Below are 22865 nucleotides of genomic sequence, written 5' to 3' on the forward strand. Positions count from 1 at the left end.
ACACACCACACACACACATACACACACATTGTTTTTACTTATTTTCTATTTTCTGTTATTTAGATTAATGTTAGATAAATTACGTAGATAATAATGTTAGAATGTTAATGATTAGATGAATTATATGAAAAAGATGTTAAATATTAATGTCAAATATATTTTACATGAATTAGAACAAGTTGAACTAGTTGAATTAGTATAGCTAAATATTAATTAGGTATATATATGAGATTATTTGAACTAGTTGAATTAATATAACTAGTTTATTTTTAGTATGAAAATTAATAGAACAAGTTTATTTTTAGTAAGAAAATTTAGGTATATGAGATTTGATGATCTAATCAAAATATTACTATATAGAACTACCTACTTTATTTTAGTAAGAAATTAATAGAACTAGTTTATTTTTAGTAAATGCTTAGTTGAATTAATAGAACTAGTTTATCTAGTTGAATTAGTAGAACTAGTAAGTGTTTAATGTTTCACCTATATATGAACATATATGTTAGATATTAGATATAAATTATATGTTAGATATATATTTAATTTAGTTATATGAGATTTCATTATCTAATTAATTAGTTGAACTAGTTAGTTGAATTAGTTCAATTAATTAGGTATATTCTTCGTAAGTGCTTAGTTGAACTAGTTGAATTAACAGAATTAGTTGACTTAATAGAACTAATAAGTGTTTAATGTTTCACCTATGAACATAGGAATGTCGTCTGACGACGAACACAATTTCATTATGTGCGAATACTGCGAAGACCAGCGCGACCTGTGCGGCCAAAATTTTCTAGTTGATGATAGACGCTTCAGCATCAAGCTAGATGAGAACTTTGAAGTGGATACAGTAAGTCACAACGACAAGTCTTTTTTCGTAATTAAGCATGACTTATGCTTCATTTTGCTTCACCTTTTAATTTTAATTTTTCACTATTCTACTAGCGTATCCCCTGCCATGCAAGAACTTTGTCTTGGATAAGATAGGTTTCAATCCTAACGAAACTATGGAGGTAAAAAGAGTTTACTTGAAGACCGAGCATGGTTATACCTTCAACGTCAAATTATACAATGCAGACACATACACCTATTTTGAATGCAAAACTTGGCAAGCACTATGCAAGGCTTATGCATTTGAGCCTGATATGGTTATCACCTTTGATATTCGTCCGGAAGATGATATTGAAGGTAATAGAGACATCTGGGTCGATGTGCAGACGCCTCCAGTTCTACCATTATGTGAGTTTCTCAACCATATTTATGTCTTCGATATGAGATTATTTGAACCAGTTGAGTAATTAATAGATCTCAATTAATATTGACATCTTACTTCCAATCAAGCAAACATGTCCGGCACTTGGTAGACAAGACCATCCACTGTCCCGGGGCTGAACTAAACTGCGAGGAGACAAGTCATTATGTTTCATGGCTTGAGGATCTTGATGCTGTCAAGACAAATTTCTTTCCTGCACTTAGAAATGTTAGTACTCAAAACGTGCGACCAATAGTGTTTGTACTGAACTACGGTCACATATATTTAGGAAAGATGGTAAGATTTCTACTATTTCTCCTCAGTGCATCTTTTGCATACATTATTTTTTTAAGCTAAACTTCATTGCTAAGTATGTTACTATACGATGTTCTTCAACAGGGACTCCCGATGAATGTTGTGCCTGATTGGATCGAGACTAAAGGTACCATGAATATTGTTAGCTTACGGCCAAGATATCCTACAATGCACTTTAGTGCATTCAGGATTTCTAATAGCGAGGAATGCTTAATAGTAAAAGACTGGAGCAAAATTGTGAACGATCACAGAGAAGTACTAGGGGGCAGCAATCAGAAGCGCAACCCACGATTAGGAGATAGGTTCATCTGCATGCTCCAATATGATGAATCAGCAAAGCTATACATGTTCTATGCTATTTTACCCGAGAGAGAGAGCAGCAGGAGTGATTAATTAGCTAGTTCATGCTCTTAGTACTTGTCCTCTCATGTCCATGTTCTTCGTCCTGAACTTAATCTCAAAGAGTGATTTGCTTTTGTGGTGTTATGAACGCTTATAATATCATTACCATGTTGAACTCGATGATATCTTTGCTATGAAAACCGTTGGTGATGATATATATGATGCAAGAGTTTTTATATTAATTAATATGATGATGATGATGATGAGTTATTATATCATTTATGAAAGAAATTGCATATTAGTTTCAATTGGATGGATTCTAGCTAAGTGATCAAGTATATATATGCCATATCCATATTACCTCGATCACTTAAGTAGGTGATCAAGTATATATAATATGGATATGACATATACTTGATGACTTAGCTAGGATCCACACGCATCCAGTCAAACTAATCACCGAATGATTTAACGACTCATTATAATATAAAACAATCACTAAATTAAATTGAAAACACAAAATTAAAGTAAAAATAAAAAATAAAACCAAAACACACCAAAACATTTAGTACCGGTTGGTGTTACCAACCGGTACTAATGTCCTACGCGCCCACGGAGCTGGCTCGTGCCACGTGTTTGCCCTTTAGCACCGGTTCGTGCTGAACCGGTACTAAGGGGGGGGGGGGGGCTTTAGTGCCTACAATTTAGTGTCGGTTACCGAACCGGCACTAAAGCCCCTCACGAACCGGTGCTATTGCCCGGTTCTGCACTAGTGTTTGCGCACCTTTTGTATTGGGAAGAGAGGAATCGAGTCTACAGAAAAGATTTACATTGGTGGCAATCACAGACGATCACAAACGACTGCACACCATCCTAAAGTGGTCACACTCTCAGCCACTTTCCACCTAGCGAACTCCACCCTTAATCTTGGCTATCACTGAAGTAGGAAGCAAAGCCACCATATATAAAAAATCCTAGAGTATTTAACCGAAAACTAGCACAACTCAACCAACCATGGCAAAAAAGTTCACATTACGAACTTTGACAAAAAAAACTACCACTTTAGCTCTAATTTATACCGTTGAACATATTTGTACTTAAAATAAAAGCCTTTTATATTATTAAAATAACAACTACTCCCTATGTATCAAAATATAATAGTACGTTTTTTGACACTAAGATAGTGTAAAAAAACATCTCATATTTTGATACGGAGGGAGTATAATTAATTGATATATACCTTATGTAAACAATTAGAAATGCTTCTATCATATTTGCGATGCAGGCAAGCAGCCACATTGATATAAGTTGGACACAACAAATTGAGAATTAGGAACTCAGCAGTTTTCAATGATAAAAATCATTGAAAAAAGACAACTCTCTGAAAAAGAAAATAAATGATTTGTATATTTGAATTGAATGTGGAGGTAAATATTTTACTTTCAGAAACATGCAAGCAACGTGATCAGCATGGTCATCTATGGTATTGTTGTACCAAGGGCCATTTCAATAAGTCATGCCATGTTTATGATTTGTACAACGGCCCACACACATCTGCAGACAACTAATTTATAAATATATGATTTAGAAGATATTAGGGAGAAATGAGGTGGTACTACTGCATCCACAGTTCCACACAGTGTGATGAAACTACCCTTGAGCGATTTGTAATCGAGATATTCTCTCGTTCGCACTATTCTACTAAGCGTCGTCATCGTCAGGCCGAGCGGTCACCGGCAATGCCGCGACATCCATAGCTGGCATGGTGCCCGCCATCAATGCAAGCATCTCCTACGTATACGTCGTCTTCAACTAAGTCTCTCGGATGTCCCAACTTGGATCCTGTTCGTTTCTATATAAAACACAGCGTTGCTTTGCAGTCCGATTGTGCCAAGAAGTCCACGTGGAACCCATCGTCGGTGTCAACAGTCATCCTCGCAGCCGGAGACGTAACGATGAGGGCCAACGTAGCAAAGGTCATCAACATGCTTACCTTGAAGTTTTTTCATTTTAATTTTATACTATTACTTGAAGAACGCGAAACATTTTGTAATTATGAACAATTCTTGAAAAATGAACATTTTCTTATAAAAAGCTAACTTTATCCGTAAAAACCAACATTTACATTTTTCGAAAAACGAATTTTTTTTAAGAAACTACAAATCAGTTTTGGAAGTTTTTTTTTCGAATTTCCTAAAAGTTTTTATAAATTTCTGATAAATTTCTCATTTTAAAATAAATTTACATATTTGAAAAAAATATGAACAATTTTCAAATTTTTTTTTTGAAAATGTAAACATTTTATAGAAAATCGAACAATTTTTCAAATTCCAAACTGTTCTGACAAAGCCAACAATTTTTTAAATTCTGTATAATTTTTGAATATACTGAACATTTTTGCAATTTTGAAGTTTATAAAAAAATAAAACAGATAAGAAAAGAAGAAAATGAATAATGGAAAACCAGGAAGAAAACCAAATAAAAAAATGAAAAATCAGTAAAGAAACAACAGGAAAATAATGACTCAAAACCATGCAGATTCCTCCAGAACATTCCTAAAATCAGAAATTTTCTACCATTAAAGAGTCTGCCCACTCTTCTCGCGCCTGTTCGATACACCAGAAATTTGTCGCACCGTGCATCATATTGGAAATTCACATCAACATTACCAAGGTCATTCACGTGTGTTTCCTGTTTAGTGCACTACTCGTGGCCAGCGCACACAGCAGATAGCCGCTTCAGGCCGTGTGGTTAATTTTGGTTTGGGAACATACTAGAATCCTCTTCTGCCGACTGTATTTTCATTTTCCTGTTCTAAATCTGCTGGTACACTGGTTTTTCCTTCTTTTTACATTCAAAATTCTCAATAAGTTTTCCAATTTCATAAATATTTTTTTGAAAATGAAAAAATTGAACATTATTTTGGAATACATGAACATTTTCCAAATCTATTAAGAAATTCGGGAATACCAGAACATTTTTTTAAAAATTATGAACTTTTTGTAAATTCGTTAACTTTATTCAAATTGAGGAGTAGTTTTCTTTGGTGCAAATTCAGGGGTTCTGAGCATCGAAAAATTATTAATGGCAACAAAATGTTTTGTTTGGAAGTTTTTTCAGGTGCAACAAAATGTTCTGGCACCAACTATAGTAAGTCATCGATTGGTTTGATGGTTAGGAAGGTAGTTTTGTACCTTCGGGCCACCAGAGATCAAACTCCAGATTCGAGGGCATGTGTATATTGTTAATGCATATCATTCTTTCAATATAAGGCGACGTTTACGTCGCATGTGGTGACCTTAATGACTTTGTCAATGTGTGTGTGTGTGCGCGCGCGTGTGTGTGTGCGCGTGCGTGCGTGCGTGCGTGTGTGTGTGTGTGTGTGTGTGTGTGTGTGTGGGTGAAGGGGGGTGTTGTAAATATTGGCAACTCGTATTTAATAAATAAATTATAATACTAACCTACGCATTCTAATTCGCATGTCCTCTTACATGACTATTCACGCCCCCTAAAAGTTGACCTGGGACACCCATTTGAAATTATCACCAGTCCATACAATTGCATACTAATTCATTCTAAGGGCAGACATATAGTCACTCTCGAATCTTCTATTGAGATATTTAATGATAATTCTAGTAAACTAAACTTTGGCGAATATATATTATTCCGTCATGATAAAGTTCAAGGCCAACGATAGCAACAAAAACTAAAAATGTTTCTTTTATAATTATAACTTGCACACATATGTATGTGTAAGACACTACTCAACCTATATAGAAAACATAATAATAATCTTATTGGGAAAACTAATATACTTGACATTTGAACTTCCCTTATTCTTTTACTTAATTTTCTATTATAATAATTATATTGTATTTTGCAACCATTAAATGGCTTTGAATAGTCAAAATCATAGCATACGTATTGTATGAGTTATGATTCATTAGAATAATTCGTTAGTCCGTGTAGCCACCACTAGGTTCAAGTTACCCCGGTGACTTGTTATGTCCTAAATTTGTTCAAAGTTTGATTTAAAGATAATTTGTGATTTGGAAGGGGTATGTAGCGGGCCCCGTCTAGAGGTATCATGACATTCACAACCATGATAGTTTCTGCAACCATGGTATTCTAAGTCTTGGATCTGAAATAATTTGACTTGGATGAAATTCTGGTATAGGTTGCGTTGGTTGGTTTGTACTCTAATCAATTGTGGTCTGATTCCTCTCAACATTTGGGGGTTCATCTGTTGGTTCATGTGTGGGTTCAGCGGGGATTGTGCTCACAGCAATTAAGCGGAGGGGGTTTGTAGTCACATTGGTAGGGTCAAGTTCAGGTTCGACATCAGTAGGGATTGGAGCAGGCCTTTGGGGAGGGGTTGAACTGCTTGCAAACAAACTATGCATATCCATAGTCTTTCTCTTCATTTTCAAATCTGCAAACAAATTGTAACTGGCACTAAATAAATTAACAGTTCATGAACTTGCAGACAAACTGTAATTGACACTAGACTAACTAATAGAGAAATCAACAGAAGCCAACAATTTAGAAATTAAACATCTGGATGCAGCGAGCAATGGGTCGCAACCTCCTCGGAGCAGGGCGTGGCGCCGTTGGCTGCCGGCGCCTCCGCTTCTCCAGCCAAGAGCCAACGGTGAGGTCGCCAACGCCCGACGTGCTTGATGCTATGGGACGGACTGCTGCTGCTTGCTGGATGCGCTCCGCGCGCATTGTGGAGCCGCCTGCAAGAGGTGGGCGCGTCGTCGCCGGATGGCGAGGCGGGGATGGCTGGAGGATGGGATGAGCAGAGGCTGCCGCTACGTGGTTAGGCGGCGGCGCGTCAGGTTCGCTCGAACCAGGAGCACGGAAGAACGAGAGGGGAAGGAACGGCGCATACAGAGCTGGTCGCTAGGTTTCCTCATGGGCTCTTGCCTAAGCGGTGGAGAAGTTGGGTCGGGCCGATGCAAACTAGTAGTAATTTTTTTTTGCTTTTTCTGGAGGGCAGGCTTCAGCTTGTTGAAGCCTGCCCACTGGACTTGCCCGTGGGCCAAGCCTCGGCCTCATAATTGCAAAGGATGTTTCGAAAATTTAGTGGATACTAATATGCTCCTCATCTCAGAATTTAGGATCACAATTAAATGAAGCTAAATTTAAACTTAAACTTGGCAAAAACTAACCTAAAGTCAGATCAAAATAACTATAGTTTCTGTTAATGAGATTTCAGTGACATCTGTATTAATTCATGTGTGTGATTTTATTTTCTTTTCGGTATGGGTGTGTGATTTTCTTTGCCACTGTATGCTTGTCTTGTTATCATGGGAGTTTAGGCTTCTTCCATTTATATGAAATCTATAGAAATTCTACGATGTTCCCGTAGAGAATTAATTCTTGTCCTCGATATTTCTAAGGGAAGTAAACATTAACTCAGATTCAATGTAAAAACATTTTTATCATATGAGCCAAATGATATCTCTTTTCCTTCGTACCTCCTCCCCCAACCTCCATGTCACTACGTGGTGAGCATCTACGTGTACCAGCTCCCCCAAGAGACATTTGATGGGCCGTAACCTGTGAAACACATGCTGCACAATTGTGTTTGTGTGTCTTTTATTTTTTGATTTAGTGCAAATTTAAATCAAAGACAGTTATTTTGGGACTAAGGGAGTACTTGCATGTGTCATGTTTTAGCTAGGTTGGTCATGGCCACGTTGCATGCATTTGGTTTATCAAGTGCAATTTGGTCTCCTGCATGCATCCATTGGCTATTCTTTTTTAAAATATGCACGATCATGCGTATCATATATTCATAAAAGGAGTAGCCAAAATGATCGATACAATGCCTTTCAGCAAAGTGCTACATCGAGAGGTTAACACCCACATCCACCAACACAACATCGGCACACAACTTGCCTTGCCTAAACTGAAGCCAAACAATGGCGAAGAGGACGGACACGGAGCAGAATAGGCCGCGTCCAACCGAGCCGAACACCTCATAGCACGACAAAAACACCAAAGCAATCTAAATCAATGTGCTCGATATTTTCGTTATGGGTGTGTGATTTTCTTTGCCACTGTATGCTTGTCTTGTTATCATGGGAGTTTAGGCTTCTTCCATTTATATGAAATCTATAGAAATTCTACGATGTTCCCGTAGAGAATTAATTCTTGTCCTCGATATTTCTAAGGGAAGTAAACATTAACTCAGATTCAATGTAAAAACATTTTTATCATATGAGCCAAATGATATCTCTTTTCCTTCGTACCTCCTCCCCCAACCTCCATGTCACTACGTGGTGAGCATCTACGTGTACCAGCTCCCCCAAGAGACATTCGATGGGCCGTAACCTGTGAAACACATGCTGCACAATTGTGTTTGTGTGTCTTCTATTTTTTGATTTAGTGCAAATTTAAATCAAAGACAGTTATTTTGGGACTAAGGGAGTACTTGCATGTGTCATGTTTTAGCTAGGTTGGTCATGGCCACGTTGCATGCATTTGGTTTATCAAGTGCAATTTGGTCTCCTGCATGCATCCATTGGCTATTCTTTTTTAAAATATGCACGATCATGCGTATCATATATTCATAAAAGGAGTAGCCAAAATGATCGATACAATGCCTTTCAGCAAAGTGCTACATCGAGAGGTTAACACCCACATCCACCAACACAACATCGGCACACAACTTGCCTTGCCTAAACTGAAGCCAAACAATGGCGAAGAGGACGGACACGGAGCAGAATAGGCCGCGTCCAACCGAGCCGAACACCTCATAGCACGACAAAAACACCAAAGCAATCTAAATCAATGTGCTCTCCACTCATGGCGCCTATTAGATGGTCAAGTGGAAAGCAGGGACTACCCTAGCTCGATGAAGAAAAAAAGAAAAGAAATGATCGATACAATGCCTTTCAGCAAAGTGCTACATCGAGAGGTCAACACCCACATCCACCAACACAACATCGGCACACAACTTGCCTTGCCTAAACTGAAGCCAAACAATGGCGAAGAGGACGGACACGGAGCAGAATAGGCCGCGTCCAACCGAGCCGAACACCTCATAGCACGACAAAAACACCAAAGCAATCTAAATCAATGTGCTCTCCACTCATGGCGCCTATTAGATGGTCAAGTGGAAAGCAGGGACTACCCTAGCTCGATGAAGAAAAAAAGAAAAGAAATGATCGATACAATGCCTTTCAGCAAAGTGCTACATCGAGAGGTCAACACCCACATCCACCAACACAACATCGGCACACAACTTGCCTTGCCTAAACTGAAGCCAAACAATGGCGAAGAGGACGGACACGGAGCAGAATAGGCCGCGTCCAACCGAGCCGAACACCTCATAGCACGACAAAAACACCAAAGCAATCTAAATCAATGTGCTCTCCACTCATGGCGCCTATTAGATGGTCAAGTGGAAAGCAGGGACTACCCTAGCTCGATGAAGAAAAAAAGAAAAGAAATGATCGATACAATGCCTTTCAGCAAAGTGCTACATCGAGAGGTCAACACCCACATCCACCAACACAACATCGGCACACAACTTGCCTTGCCTAAACTGAAGCCAAACAATGGCGAAGAGGACGGACACGGAGCAGAATAGGCCGCGTCCAACCGAGCCGAACACCTCATAGCACGACAAAAACACCAAAGCAATCTAAATCAATGTGCTCTCCACTCATGGCGCCTATTAGATGGTCAAGTGGAAAGCAGGGACTACCCTAGCTCGATGAAGAAAAAAAGAAAAGAAATGATCGATACAATGCCTTTCAGCAAAGTGCTACATCGAGAGGTCAACACCCACATCCACCAACACAACATCGGCACACAACTTGCCTTGCCTAAACTGAAGCCAAACAATGGCGAAGAGGACGGACACGGAGCAGAATAGGCCGCGTCCAACCGAGCCGAACACCTCATAGCACGACAAAAACACCAAAGCAATCTAAATCAATGTGCTCTCCACTCATGGCGCCTATTAGATGGTCAAGTGGAAAGCAGGGACTACCCTAGCTCGATGAAGAAAAAAAGAAAAGAAATGATCGATACAATGCCTTTCAGCAAAGTGCTACATCGAGAGGTCAACACCCACATCCACCAACACAACATCGGCACACAACTTGCCTTGCCTAAACTGAAGCCAAACAATGGCGAAGAGGACGGACACGGAGCAGAATAGGCCGCGTCCAACCGAGCCGAACACCTCATAGCACGACAAAAACACCAAAGCAATCTAAATCAATGTGCTCTCCACTCATGGCGCCTATTAGATGGTCAAGTGGAAAGCAGGGACTACCCTAGCTCGATGAAGAAAAAAAGAAAAGAAATGATCGATACAATGCCTTTCAGCAAAGTGCTACATCGAGAGGTCAACACCCACATCCACCAACACAACATCGGCACACAACTTGCCTTGCCTAAACTGAAGCCAAACAATGGCGAAGAGGACGGACACGGAGCAGAATAGGCCGCGTCCAACCGAGCCGAACACCTCATAGCACGACAAAAACACCAAAGCAATCTAAATCAATGTGCTCTCCACTCATGGCGCCTATTAGATGGTCAAGTGGAAAGCAGGGACTACCCTAGCTCGATGAAGAAAAAAAGAAAAGAAATGATCGATACAATGCCTTTCAGCAAAGTGCTACATCGAGAGGTCAACACCCACATCCACCAACACAACATCGGCACACAACTTGCCTTGCCTAAACTGAAGCCAAACAATGGCGAAGAGGACGGACACGGAGCAGAATAGGCCGCGTCCAACCGAGCCGAACACCTCATAGCACGACAAAAACACCAAAGCAATCTAAATCAATGTGCTCTCCACTCATGGCGCCTATTAGATGGTCAAGTGGAAAGCAGGGACTACCCTAGCTCGATGAAGAAAAAAAGAAAAGAAATGATCGATACAATGCCTTTCAGCAAAGTGCTACATCGAGAGGTCAACACCCACATCCACCAACACAACATCGGCACACAACTTGCCTTGCCTAAACTGAAGCCAAACAATGGCGAAGAGGACGGACACGGAGCAGAATAGGCCGCGTCCAACCGAGCCGAACACCTCATAGCACGACAAAAACACCAAAGCAATCTAAATCAATGTGCTCTCCACTCATGGCGCCTATTAGATGGTCAAGTGGAAAGCAGGGACTACCCTAGCTCGATGAAGAAAAAAAGAAAAGAAATGATCGATACAATGCCTTTCAGCAAAGTGCTACATCGAGAGGTCAACACCCACATCCACCAACACAACATCGGCACACAACTTGCCTTGCCTAAACTGAAGCCAAACAATGGCGAAGAGGACGGACACGGAGCAGAATAGGCCGCGTCCAACCGAGCCGAACACCTCATAGCACGACAAAAACACCAAAGCAATCTAAATCAATGTGCTCTCCACTCATGGCGCCTATTAGATGGTCAAGTGGAAAGCAGGGACTACCCTAGCTCGATGAAGAAAAAAAGAAAAGAAATGATCGATACAATGCCTTTCAGCAAAGTGCTACATCGAGAGGTCAACACCCACATCCACCAACACAACATCGGCACACAACTTGCCTTGCCTAAACTGAAGCCAAACAATGGCGAAGAGGACGGACACGGAGCAGAATAGGCCGCGTCCAACCGAGCCGAACACCTCATAGCACGACAAAAACACCAAAGCAATCTAAATCAATGTGCTCTCCACTCATGGCGCCTATTAGATGGTCAAGTGGAAAGCAGGGACTACCCTAGCTCGATGAAGAAAAAAAGAAAAGAAAAATTAGTGTGGCTGCTGGGATTTGAGCCCAGGTCTCCACGGCCACAACGTGGAATTCTCACCACTAAACTACAGCCACAATGTGGAATTCTCACCAGCATGCATCCATAGGTGAGCATCTCAACTTGATTCAAGGCTCGTGGACAACCGCGTTGAGTACTATGCCATTGTGGCACATGTCCTCGTATGATTTCATCATCTCTGTATAAGACGCCAGTGTGGTTGAACTTCCGGCGTAAGTGTAGGTATAGCCATGGTTTGCGTACGCCCTTCCGTTCTTGGCCGTCACCGTCAATTGTAGGTTCGTGTGTGAGGTTTTTCTTTTCTGAAGAACACAGGAGGTGCCATCTGCCATCGCCAGCAGCAAGCTCCTGGGATCTGACACCTGTCCCATCTTCAACGTCCGCGCAGCCAGTGGATACCACTTGCTTGTCGTCCAGGGTTACTCAATAAACCACGTACCCATCGGGTCTCACTCCTTCATCATCGGCGGCCAACGGTGGCGCATCCACTTCTTCCCAAAAAGTGGGGACAATGTTCGCATCGTCACACTTGTTCTTACCCTCATCGAGAGCACTAAAGAGCCTGTGATGGCGCAGTTCGAGTTCAGTTTCGTTGACGAGACCGACAAGCAAGATCCGACATGTATCCACGACAGTGAAATATTCGATTTCCGAACTTGTAAGGTCAAGGTCATGAAAAGAGAGGCCTTGGAGAAACACCTGAAGGACGACAGTTTCACCATCCGGTGCGACATCGTGGTCCTAAATCCAACATGCGGCACTTCTCGATTTGTTGCGGTGCCACCATCCGACATGCAACAGAACTTTGCTGACCTTCTCATGGCCGGGCAGGGCACATACGTGGTCTTCTGTGTTGGTGGCAAGACGATCGCTGCTCACCGCTCCGTCCTGGCAGCCCACTCTACTGTCTTCAGGGCGTCACTCTTCGGTCCAATGCAGGCACCTCGTCGTCGGTCGTGCAGATAGACGACATGGACGCGACGGTGTTCAAGGCAATGCTAGGGTTCATCTACGGTGACACGTTGTGCGCAGTGAAGGAGGAGACCAATGACGAGGACATGGTATTGCTGCGGCACCTGCTCGTGGCAGCGGACAGGTACAATATCCATAGGCTGAGGTTGATGTGCGAGAAGAAGCTCTGCGAGCACATCGGTGTGGGTACGGTGACGAGCATCCTGGCGCTTGCCAGGCAGCACAGTTGTCATGGACTGAAGAAGGCGTGCCACGAGTTCCTCCGGTGTCCGGACAACCTGAGGGCGGTGGTGGACACGGACGGCTTTGATCACTTGTGCAGGAGCTGCACCCCCCCCCCCCCCCCCCACCCCCTCTTATGAAGGATATGATCCTTGGCGTGCTACCGGCAAAGTAAGACTTCTTCATAATAATGCTAGTTCATCGTATTGGGGCTATATTTTCACTTCTCTTGCTTACAGTGTTTGTCATTGCAGAAGGAAAAGGGAATGATGGCTCCTGGACCTAGATCTAGAGGACTCTTGGACGCAGCAGCCGAGGTGTTTAACAATGACATTGTCTTGTTTGCGAGGAATTGCTATATCTTCAGTTTCGTTTCTCCCTTGCTGGCTACGGGGTAGCATGTGTCCTTGTGGGCGGATGTTTCATATAGTTAAGTTTCCGGCAAGATGTCTTTTTGGGTGGATGTTCCATATTGCTATCTTTGTATCCTCCAGGATGTTGCTACTTCTTTACATGCTATACTTTTTGGAACTCTGTGCATAATTCTAGTTATTTCCTTGATTAAACTGGGAGAGAAATCCCTTTTATTAAAAGTAGTCGAAGAAAAGTTGTTGTCATTTCGTCTTTGTCTCTTGCCAATGTTTGTAAGTTCATTGCAAGCGTACTGTAGTTCCAACGGTATGAGTTCCTTAATCCTTATGCAAGTTCGCTGGACAATAGCAATATGCAATTTCCTTTAAACGGATTGTTTGAGATGAGTAGCTAACGATCAGACTTGGAGTGAAGTATGCCTGCCGTTGTTCATTTTGGTAATTGAAGCAAAGTAAAAGCTAGGATATCTTGATATATATGCCGTCCATACAAATCTCATATATACTTCAAACACTGATCCAAACACAAGAAATCCATTCAAACTTAACAATTGATCATGTGGTGATGGAGTGTTTCATCTTCTGTGCTGGAATGCCCCCACTTATAAAGGACATGATCATTGTCCTGCTGGACCCAAAGTAGTTTATCTTAATGCATCCATGGCTAGGTCTCCTTTGTTTCTTTATCTTCTATCCTTGATTTGGAGATGGTTCATGGAATCTCTGCTCCCGTATGCAAGTCTTCTGGTTAATTACAATTTGCAGGTGAGAGAAGTCCATATCACTATCTCCATGATATTTTTTTTGAAATAATCTATCTCCATGAACTTGTTGCCAAGTTTAACTCAAAAAAAGAACAAATAACTTACAGCTAATTTAATTTTCGTCTAGAATTCTAGATTTCTCATCTCATCTCTCAGTAGCATTTAATATCCAAGATAGACTAATCTCGATTGTCCACACTCCAGAGTCATTTCTCGCCATGTCAGCTTGATTGGTCAAATTTTACTGGTTATGTCTCCGTGCAAACAATTCAGGCTAAAACTAAAATCTAGTTTATTCCAACTACCTGTAAAAACTACATGTATTGATCTATTTAATGAGTAGAGTGTGTTTTTAGTCCCTCCAGTTTAATGAGTCACTAGTTACATACATTTGGTCGAACGGGTCTCAATCTAAAACCAAAGATTGGCTAAAACTAACTTTGATGCAGTAGATTTGCTTGTATTAATCTCACTTGCGCTCATTTCAACAGCAGAAGAAATATATCATTGAATTATGAAAACCAGCGCGTGTAAATAACGATTGTTGTAAGGGCGTAGATTCGGCCAACAAGCACAACCAAACACACAGAGTGAGGAGTAATCTGGTTTGGTGTGAAGAAGACGTTCAGTGGGTGTTTCATGATTGATGACACGGCTAGGCAGAATATTGATGAGATGGACGGCTGTGAGAAAGGCCTCATCCCAATACTTGAGTGGCATGGATGCGGCAGCAAGGAGGGAGAGACCTATGTCAACAATGTGCCTATGCTTACGTTCAACGGAACCGTTCTATTGATGAGCATGGGGGCAAGAAACGTGATGAGAAATTCCTATCCGTTGAAAGAAGGAGTTGAGTTTCTCATACTCACCACCCAGTCCGATTGCATAGCAAGTATTTTGCAATAAAATTTCCTTTCTACTAAAGCTTGAAAGTTAAGAAAAACTTGGAAAACATCGGAACGTTTCTTAAGAAGATATATCCACGTGTACTTGCTGAAATCATCAATGAAGCTCACATAATAGTTGTGCCTACCAACAGAGGAGGGAGTCGGTTCCCATACATCCGAAAAAATAAGTTGCAAGGGTTTTGTAGACACACTAGTGGAAATTGGGTATGGTAATTGGTGCCTTTTTGCTCTTTGACAAGAATCACAAATAGTTTCACGATCATGCTCATCAACAAAAGCGAGCTTATTTTTGCTAAGAATTTGATAGACAATAGAGAAAGACGGGTGGCCTAAACGATTGTGCCATCGTTCTGAAGACACCTTGAATGCTCCATAGGCTTGCTTATTTGACTTGGAAAACTTGGGAATCAACGGGTAGAGACCTTCCACACATCTACCGCGATAGAGGACCCTCCTCGTGACCTGATCCTTTATCAAGAAGAAAAAAGGGTGAAACTCTATGAAGACACCATTATCAAGAGTAATACGATGAACCGAAAGGAGATTTTTTTATGCATTGGGAATGTGTAGGACTTCATCTACAAGAATATCACGATGTGGGGTTTTAATAATAGACTTGCCAACATGACTTATCATCATACCTGGACCATTTTCTGCAGTGTGGACTTGCTCTTGGCCATGGTATTTCTCATGCATGGTCATTTTCTCTAGCTCGGAGGTGATGTTCTCATTTGCACCGGAGTCAAGATACCAGTTGGAATCTGCTCCATATGAGGCATCTGCTGCAGCTGCAACTCGTCTCCTCTGAGAGTTGTCGTGTGCATAGCGCCACTTACACTCCTTTGCAATGTGGTTAGTTTTTTTGCAAATCTGACACTTGTTTTCATATTCTTCATACCCGGTGAAACGGCCGCCTTGACGACCTTGATTGTTGTTGTAGTTATGGCGTGGGGGCCCATTGTTGTTGTAGTAGCCCCCGCCACCGCCGCCATTGTAGCCACCACCAGAGCCGCGGTAGCCACCACCGCCGCCCTGGTTGTAGCCGCCATCACCACCTCCGCTGCTGTTGCCGCGGTAGCCGCCGCCACCGTTGTTGTAATTGCTGTTGCCGCTGCCGTTTCCACCCTTGGGTGAGTTACGGTAGCCACCCTTGGGAGCGCCGCCGCGTCCCCGTGAGGCACTGTTGGCCGAGGACTTGAAAGCCCCGGCGCCTGTGCCCTGGAAAAGCTCCATGCGCTGATCAAAGTTCGCCACCATGCCGAAGAGATCATCAACAGATAGTGGTTCGGTGCGGACATCTAGGGCTGAGATAAGTGGTTCATAATCCATGTCAAGGCCAGCAACTATGAAGGAGATTAGTTCTTCCTCTAGGAGGGGTTTTCCTGCCATAGCAAGTTCATCTGACAGGGATCTCATGTGACCGAAGAAGGCAGCAGCAGATTGGGATCCCTTCTGGGCGTTGGTGAGGGCGGTGCAGCAGATGTTTATTTTCGATCTGGATTGGGCTGCAAACATGTTTGTGAGAGCGGACCAGATGGCTTGTGAGGTTTCCAGAGAGGCAACTTGCACTAGGACTTCCTTAGAAAGATTCCTGAGCAGATAGGCTACTAGTTGCTGATCTTGGATTAACCAAGCAGCATAGGCTGGGTTGGGAACGACCTGGTCCTTCCCTTTGGAGTTTTTTTGAGATGATTTTGGATGATGGTTCAGGGATGGTTCCATCAAGGTAACCAAAGAGACTTGCCCCAATGATTTGGGATCGGGCTTGGGCACGGCAAAGCACATAGTTGGTGCGGGTTAAGGGTTTAGAGATGGTGTTGTTGAGGCCGGCTGAGGGAGTTTGGCTTGGGGAAGCCATGGCGGGTAGGAGAGGAACGATGGAGGCTAGACGAGGTGGGAGAGGAGGCTGTGTATACCATGAAAGGTTTCGTAAAGTGTCTCAACTCACGTAACATGGGAACCCGCATGTATTTATATTGATATTGGTGAGGCCAGCTCTCGCAGAGGCATACATCGATAGATAGATTACATCGTTGGTTGAAACAACCGAAGAGATAAGAGGAGGATTACATTAAAAGATAAACAAGTACTAACAAACTAGATCCTCCTAACTACTCTATGTGATGCCCAAGTCATATGTAATGTGACATGTTTAACAAGTTGTACTGTTACGAGGCCGCCATAGGCATGGGGGCAGTAGTAGATGCAGCAACATTGACCGCCGATGATGAAAAAGCAAGAGCCGATGGATCCGCGGGTGTGCGAGACAAGCAAGTGGTATCCGTTTGCTGCCCCGGCGTCGATGCTAGCGGAAGCATTGTCCCCGAGGAGCTTGCTGTTGGAGATGACAGATTTACCCATGAACGACATGATGATCGATGAATTTGCTGTCAAAGCGCTTCTGCCCACCGGCCGTATCGTGATACAAAGAAGCCCAGGATATTTATTGCGTCCGAGCCCGAATTCAGTCCGCTGCAATTCAATTATTTGGTAACGAATTTACCCATATATTCAATTATCCGCTGGAGATTCAAGGAATACAACCGCATCTTAGCCTAGCCTCTCTTTCTCTCTCTCTCTCTCTCTGCAAATATGTCATCGCACGTCGCCATAGTCGTCGAAGCATATGCCTCGTAGCATCACTGAGGCCGTCGAAGCATGCTATACGCACCACCAAGATGGGGGCTAGGCGAGGAAAAACTTATTCCATAGTGTTGCCGCCGCCCGTCTTCCTAGGCACGACACAAATCGTAACAGAACTCAAAGAAACATCTTAAAATAAAGCCCTCCCACTCGTAAGGGCCTTGATCCATTGTGTTCCATGTTCCTAAGGCCACGAGAGGCAAAGTAACACTAATCTCCTTTTTGCGGGGAGGAGGAATATTGAACAATTTTTAATACGCAATGAACTTTATTAATTAAATGATGAAGATCTTTTAATATACGGAGAAATTTTCTTAATATACATTGAATATTGTTTGATAAAAGACATACTGGACAATCTCGAAAATATATTTTTTTCTATTTTTCATAGGCTCTTAAATATATAGCTCCTAAAATACGACAATGGGCCTGTTGTTGAAAAACCTACTAAGACACAATGTGAAACAAAAACAGCTCATGGGCAGAGTGGGCCGGCAAATTTGTGCTGGCTTCAGCAAACCTGTTCTGGGCGGCAAAAAAGAGCTCTTGATTTTCCTGGTATGTATCGGTGTGAGCATGTTAAGGATCGTAATACTTTCTAACAATCGATGTATTAAGATGAGCTACTGAATTAGGCTAGGCGAGGGAAGCATGTTAAGGATAATTTCCTTCGTAATACGGGGGCAGCTCCTCTGCAGATGATCAAACTCTTCGGTCTCCACAAAAGCCCTTAGGTTCGCCGGACAGTCGAGGAAATGGTAGCACGCCTTCTTCAGCCCATCGCAGCTGTGTTGGTCGGCGAGCGACAGGATGGTTGCTACCGAGCTAATGTCGATGTAGTCGCATAGCTTGTCCTCACACATTGCCCTCAGCCGCCTGAGGTCATACCGATCCGCCGCGACAAGCAGGTGTTGTAGAAGAACGCCCTCGTTCTCATCCACGGGAGGAGCTGGCAGCGAGTCTCCATAGATGAACCTTAGCATCATGCTGAATACCTCAGCGTGCATGTCGTCGATCTGCAGGATTGTGTTCGTCGACGCCGTGCCTTCTTTCATTGGGCCGAAGAGCTGCGCCCTGAAGAAGGCAGAGCGGGCCGCGAGAACGCACTTGTGGGCGGTGAACGTCTCGCCACCCACCGGAAGACGACGTCCGTGCCGTCGCCGGACAGGAGAAGATCCATAAAGTTCTGCTGCATGTCGGACGGTGGCACCGCGATGAAGGAAGAAGTCCTTGTTGTCGCGCCCTGCGCAAGGACCATGACGTCGCATCGAATGGTGAATCTGTCGTCTCTGATGAATTTCTCCCAGGTCTCCTTTTTGAGGACCTTTGTATGGTGGCTGAACCGGCCTCGGAACTCGAATATCTCACTACCATCATGGATACGTGCCCGCTCTTGCTCGTCGTTCTCTTCAACGAAACTGAACTCGAAATGTGCCTTCACGAGGTCTATAGTGCCGATGACAAGGCAAAGTTGTAGTGTTACCAGGCTGCCGTCGACGTGGGGGTCATAGTAGATGCGCCAGTGTTGGCCGCGGATGATGAAAGGAAGAGACCAGAAGAATTTGTTGGTGCGCGAGTGGCCGTCAACGACAAGCAAGTGGTACCCTCTGTCTGCGCCCGCGTTGATGATGGGGGAGGCCGCGCTGAGGAAATTGCCGCCGGAGTAGACAGATTCACCCGTGAACGTCATCATGATCGACGAAACAGCTCTAAAGTACCTGTACCTGCAGAAATCGTGGTACGCAGATTAGGGCCAAGTCTGTCAGGTACGTACGCTATATATACAAGGCAACGCCACATGATGGAGGAACGAATAAGAGACCTAAACTCAATCTGGTGCAAGATCGAATCGGATGGTGCCAGCATATATCTCTGAGAAAATTCCTTATCCCGAGTATGCTGAGGCCCCGGGTTTATACCATATAAACATGGATTTGCTGGAGATTGGTAAAGGAAACATCTCTTTCTCTTTTTTAGCGGGCAGGTAAAGAATAGAACATCTCATCTTTACCTAGTTAAAATTTCTCATAGTTTAGTTTTTGCCTTCGGCACAACAGACATCAACCCGTCTTTCCTTTTCTTTTACCATCTCTCTGTCCTCTATCTATATTTTTGGCCCCGAGTAATGATATTTTATTATTAATAACATATCATTTTATTATGAAGAGGACGTCAACTTTATTATTTAGAGGATGTCAACTTTATTATTACGAGGATGGCATTTTTAATTACAGAGGTTGATATTTTTATTATTGAGAGGATGAAATTTTTATTAATGATAGGATGTCATTGCTATTATTAAGAGAATGGCATTCTTTTTCTTTTTGACCATGACAATTGCTCTGTGTGATTTTTCTGCGTAGGGTTTCCTTTTGTCTCGAAGTTTTTTTCTCCCATGGGCCGCTGCACACAGGGAAAAAGAATCCGGACGAGCCTTCGCGCGACTTCTCTCCACAAAGAATCCGGAAAGAGAATTTTCACGCGCGCACGAGTTTCTTTGGCGCGATAGTGGGTTTCGCTGCCGCTGGAGGACTGGTCTGACCATTTTCTTGTGTGCTAGCCTCATGGGACAATTCATTTTTCTGTGAGGTATATACTAACCTATAGTAAAATGTGATATTTTCCTCGGTGCTTAAGTAAACCCGCCTGGAAAATTCATTATCCTGTGAGATGCTTCGGGCCCCACAGGAAAAATGATCACTGTGAGGAAAACTTCAGTTTCTGGTAGTGGTATCACTTGCCCTTTCCCTGCAGGATGAAGAGGAGCCCGCTGCAGTAGAGCCCGTGAAGGCGCTGGTCAAGTTCAGTTTTGTTGACGACACCGACAAGCAAATGCCGACATGTATTCCTGCTGGCAAAATATTCGAATTCCTAGGTAACTCCGCGAGAAGGGAGGGCATGGACATATCAAGTACCTCAAGGACGACAGCTTCACCTTCCGGTGTGACATAATGATCCTAAGTCACACATGCAACACCTGTGCCTTCATCATGGTGCCACCATGTGACATGCAACTGAACTTCAACGACCTTCTCCTGTCTGGGAACGGCTCTGACGTGGCATTCCAGGTCGGCGGCGAGAAGTTCGCCGCCCACCGGTGCATCCTCGCTGCCCGATCAGTTGTGTTCACAGCGGCGCTCTTTGGCGCCATGAAGGAAGGCACATCGATGGTGGTACAGGTAGATGACATGGACGCGGCCCTCTTCAAGGCGATGCTAGGGTTCATCTATGGCGGCTTGCTGCCTACACCGGGCACCGAAGAGAATGAAGGCATCCTTCTGCAGCACCTGCTCGTTGCAGCGGACATGTATGACCTCCCAAGACTCAGGGCAATGTGCGATAAGAAGCTGTCTGAGCACGGCAACGACCATCCTGACGCACGCCGAGTAGCACGGCTGCGATGGGCTGAAGAAGGCGTGCTGCGAGTCCTCCGGTGTCCGGACAACCTGAGGGCGGTGGTGTCCACTGATGGCTTCGATCATTTGTGCAGGAGCTGCCCCACTCTTATGAAGGACATGATCATTGGACTGCTGCCGGCTAACTAGGACTTCATCATCATATTGATGTATAGCTCTTGTGTTCACGTCAATTTCTCACATCCCTTGCTTACTGTATTTGTCATTGCAGAAGGAAAGGGGAATGAAGGCTCTTCGACTTTGATCTAGGAAGACTCTTGGAGGCAGCAACCGAGGTGTTTAACAGGTCGAGGGGTGGGTGCCATTTCTCACACTGGTTCAGTGATGGATGGCGTTTTCTAGCTTTGGACGAATTGCTATCTAAGTAGGATTGGGGCTGCGAAAAGTTCGTCACAAGAGAGTTCATGAACTACAACCTCATCAAGGGCAGCTTAACCTTCCGGTGCGACCTCTGGGTGGCCTCGGATGATGTGATCAAAACCACCACTTCGAAGGGATGAAGAAGGTGTGCAATGGTTTGCTGCGTCGTCCTTTCCTTGCCAAGCTGCCATCTAAGTAGTAGCTCATGCGAATTCAGTGGATCTTAATCTATATATTTCGTTAATCTTCTAGTAGGATTACTATTTACTGTATGTCCTTGTTTACCGGATGCTTCATCGTATCTGTGTCGGGCATGCAAATCCGCTGGTCAATTGCTATATATTCAGAAATGCTTCTACTCCTATCGAGTTTGTTGTCATGCAGCTATATTGATCTAGTAATCTGCAATAAAATTGTTTGAAACTTAGCAATTGTCGATGCAAAAAAAAGAGAAAGTACTATGTATCTGAAACATAGCAGCCGTGTTAAACTGACTTGTCTGTAGCTCTTCCCGCCCCAAAAAAATGACTTGTCTGTAGGTTTATTTTTAAAATAATCATACAGAAAAAGAATAATAATCTAGGTTGTGCTGAAGCAAAACAAAATATGGGAATATTGTGGAAGAAGTCCCAGTTGAAGACCATAGTCAGTGCCAACGTGCACATTGAAATAGTGCATGGTTGGCGAAAGCCTTTTTCGTTGAAGGGGTATATATATTGGTATCCAAGCACCTAGGATAACCAACACGAGCTAACCTAACCGGCTACAAAGTCCTAATCCTAGTACCATCGGGTAATTGTTTGTGTACCAACCGGACACAATGTACCAAGTCGTGGTTATCAAGTTTCCCCCAAAATGCTAGATTTACGTAGGACCTACGGGTTGTTACGTAACTTGCCTGAAGAAATCTCTTAGCCCCCCTGATTTCATCCGTGCGTGTAGTAAAATGCCCTGAAAGCATACTAGTTATCTAAGGATATATAACTGATGCGCCATTTCATCCAAAAAACCGATTCGATCAACCTGCATTGTGTGGGTATTGTAAAATGCAATCATGCATATGTAAGGATAGATGATACCAAAATATAGAAGAGCTAATCATGAGCCAAGGAATTAATCACAAAATTGCCTAACATTCCAACTATAAATTTATTAAGATGGGCTACTGAATTAGGCTAGACGAGGGAAGCATGCTAATGAGAATTTGCTGAGTTAGACTCAATGTTACTGTTGAAGTTAGGCCCCTCCCAATGCTCCACCTTGTACAGGTGCTAAGTCTGCCATGTAGGCAAAAAAATCTGATGTGGCAGGACAATTAAGAGAAGAGATATGGGTTTGGTGACCCCAGGAAGAACCAATGCCAAGCATGCAAACCTAGGCCAAACCTTAGCTCCGTCGGGCCGCGACCCCGCCTACCCCCCTCCCCTCTGCCGCCGTCGGCGAGCTCCGTCGGGCAAAGCCCGGTGGGCGCGGCGGCTATGCCCTTCTCCCCCTGTGCTCGTGGGACG

At 43.3% G+C, this 22865-nt stretch overlaps 1 non-coding gene and 3 pseudogenes across 1 annotated transcript; 2 read left to right on the forward strand and 2 right to left on the reverse strand.

Moving 5' to 3' along the window:
• Positions 1 to 6485: 6485 nt before the first annotated feature.
• On the forward strand, positions 6486 to 13070 carry LOC125519502 (BTB/POZ and MATH domain-containing protein 1-like; annotated as a pseudogene).
• TRNAH-GUG (transfer RNA histidin (anticodon GUG)) lies at positions 11686 to 11757 on the reverse strand. Its single transcript has one exon. It is a non-coding gene; the product is annotated as a tRNA-His (tRNA).
• Positions 13071 to 18204: 5134 nt separating the features above from the next.
• Positions 18205 to 19271, reverse strand: LOC147962413 (BTB/POZ and MATH domain-containing protein 2-like; annotated as a pseudogene).
• Positions 19272 to 19434: 163 nt separating this feature from the next.
• On the forward strand, positions 19435 to 21126 carry LOC125519499 (BTB/POZ and MATH domain-containing protein 1-like; annotated as a pseudogene).
• Positions 21127 to 22865: the final 1739 nt, after the last annotated feature.

Source organism: Triticum urartu, chromosome 7A, assembly GCF_056163025.1.
Source record: "Triticum urartu cultivar PI428250 chromosome 7A, HENAU_Tu73, whole genome shotgun sequence".
Lineage (NCBI taxonomy): Eukaryota > Viridiplantae > Streptophyta > Magnoliopsida > Poales > Poaceae > Triticum > Triticum urartu.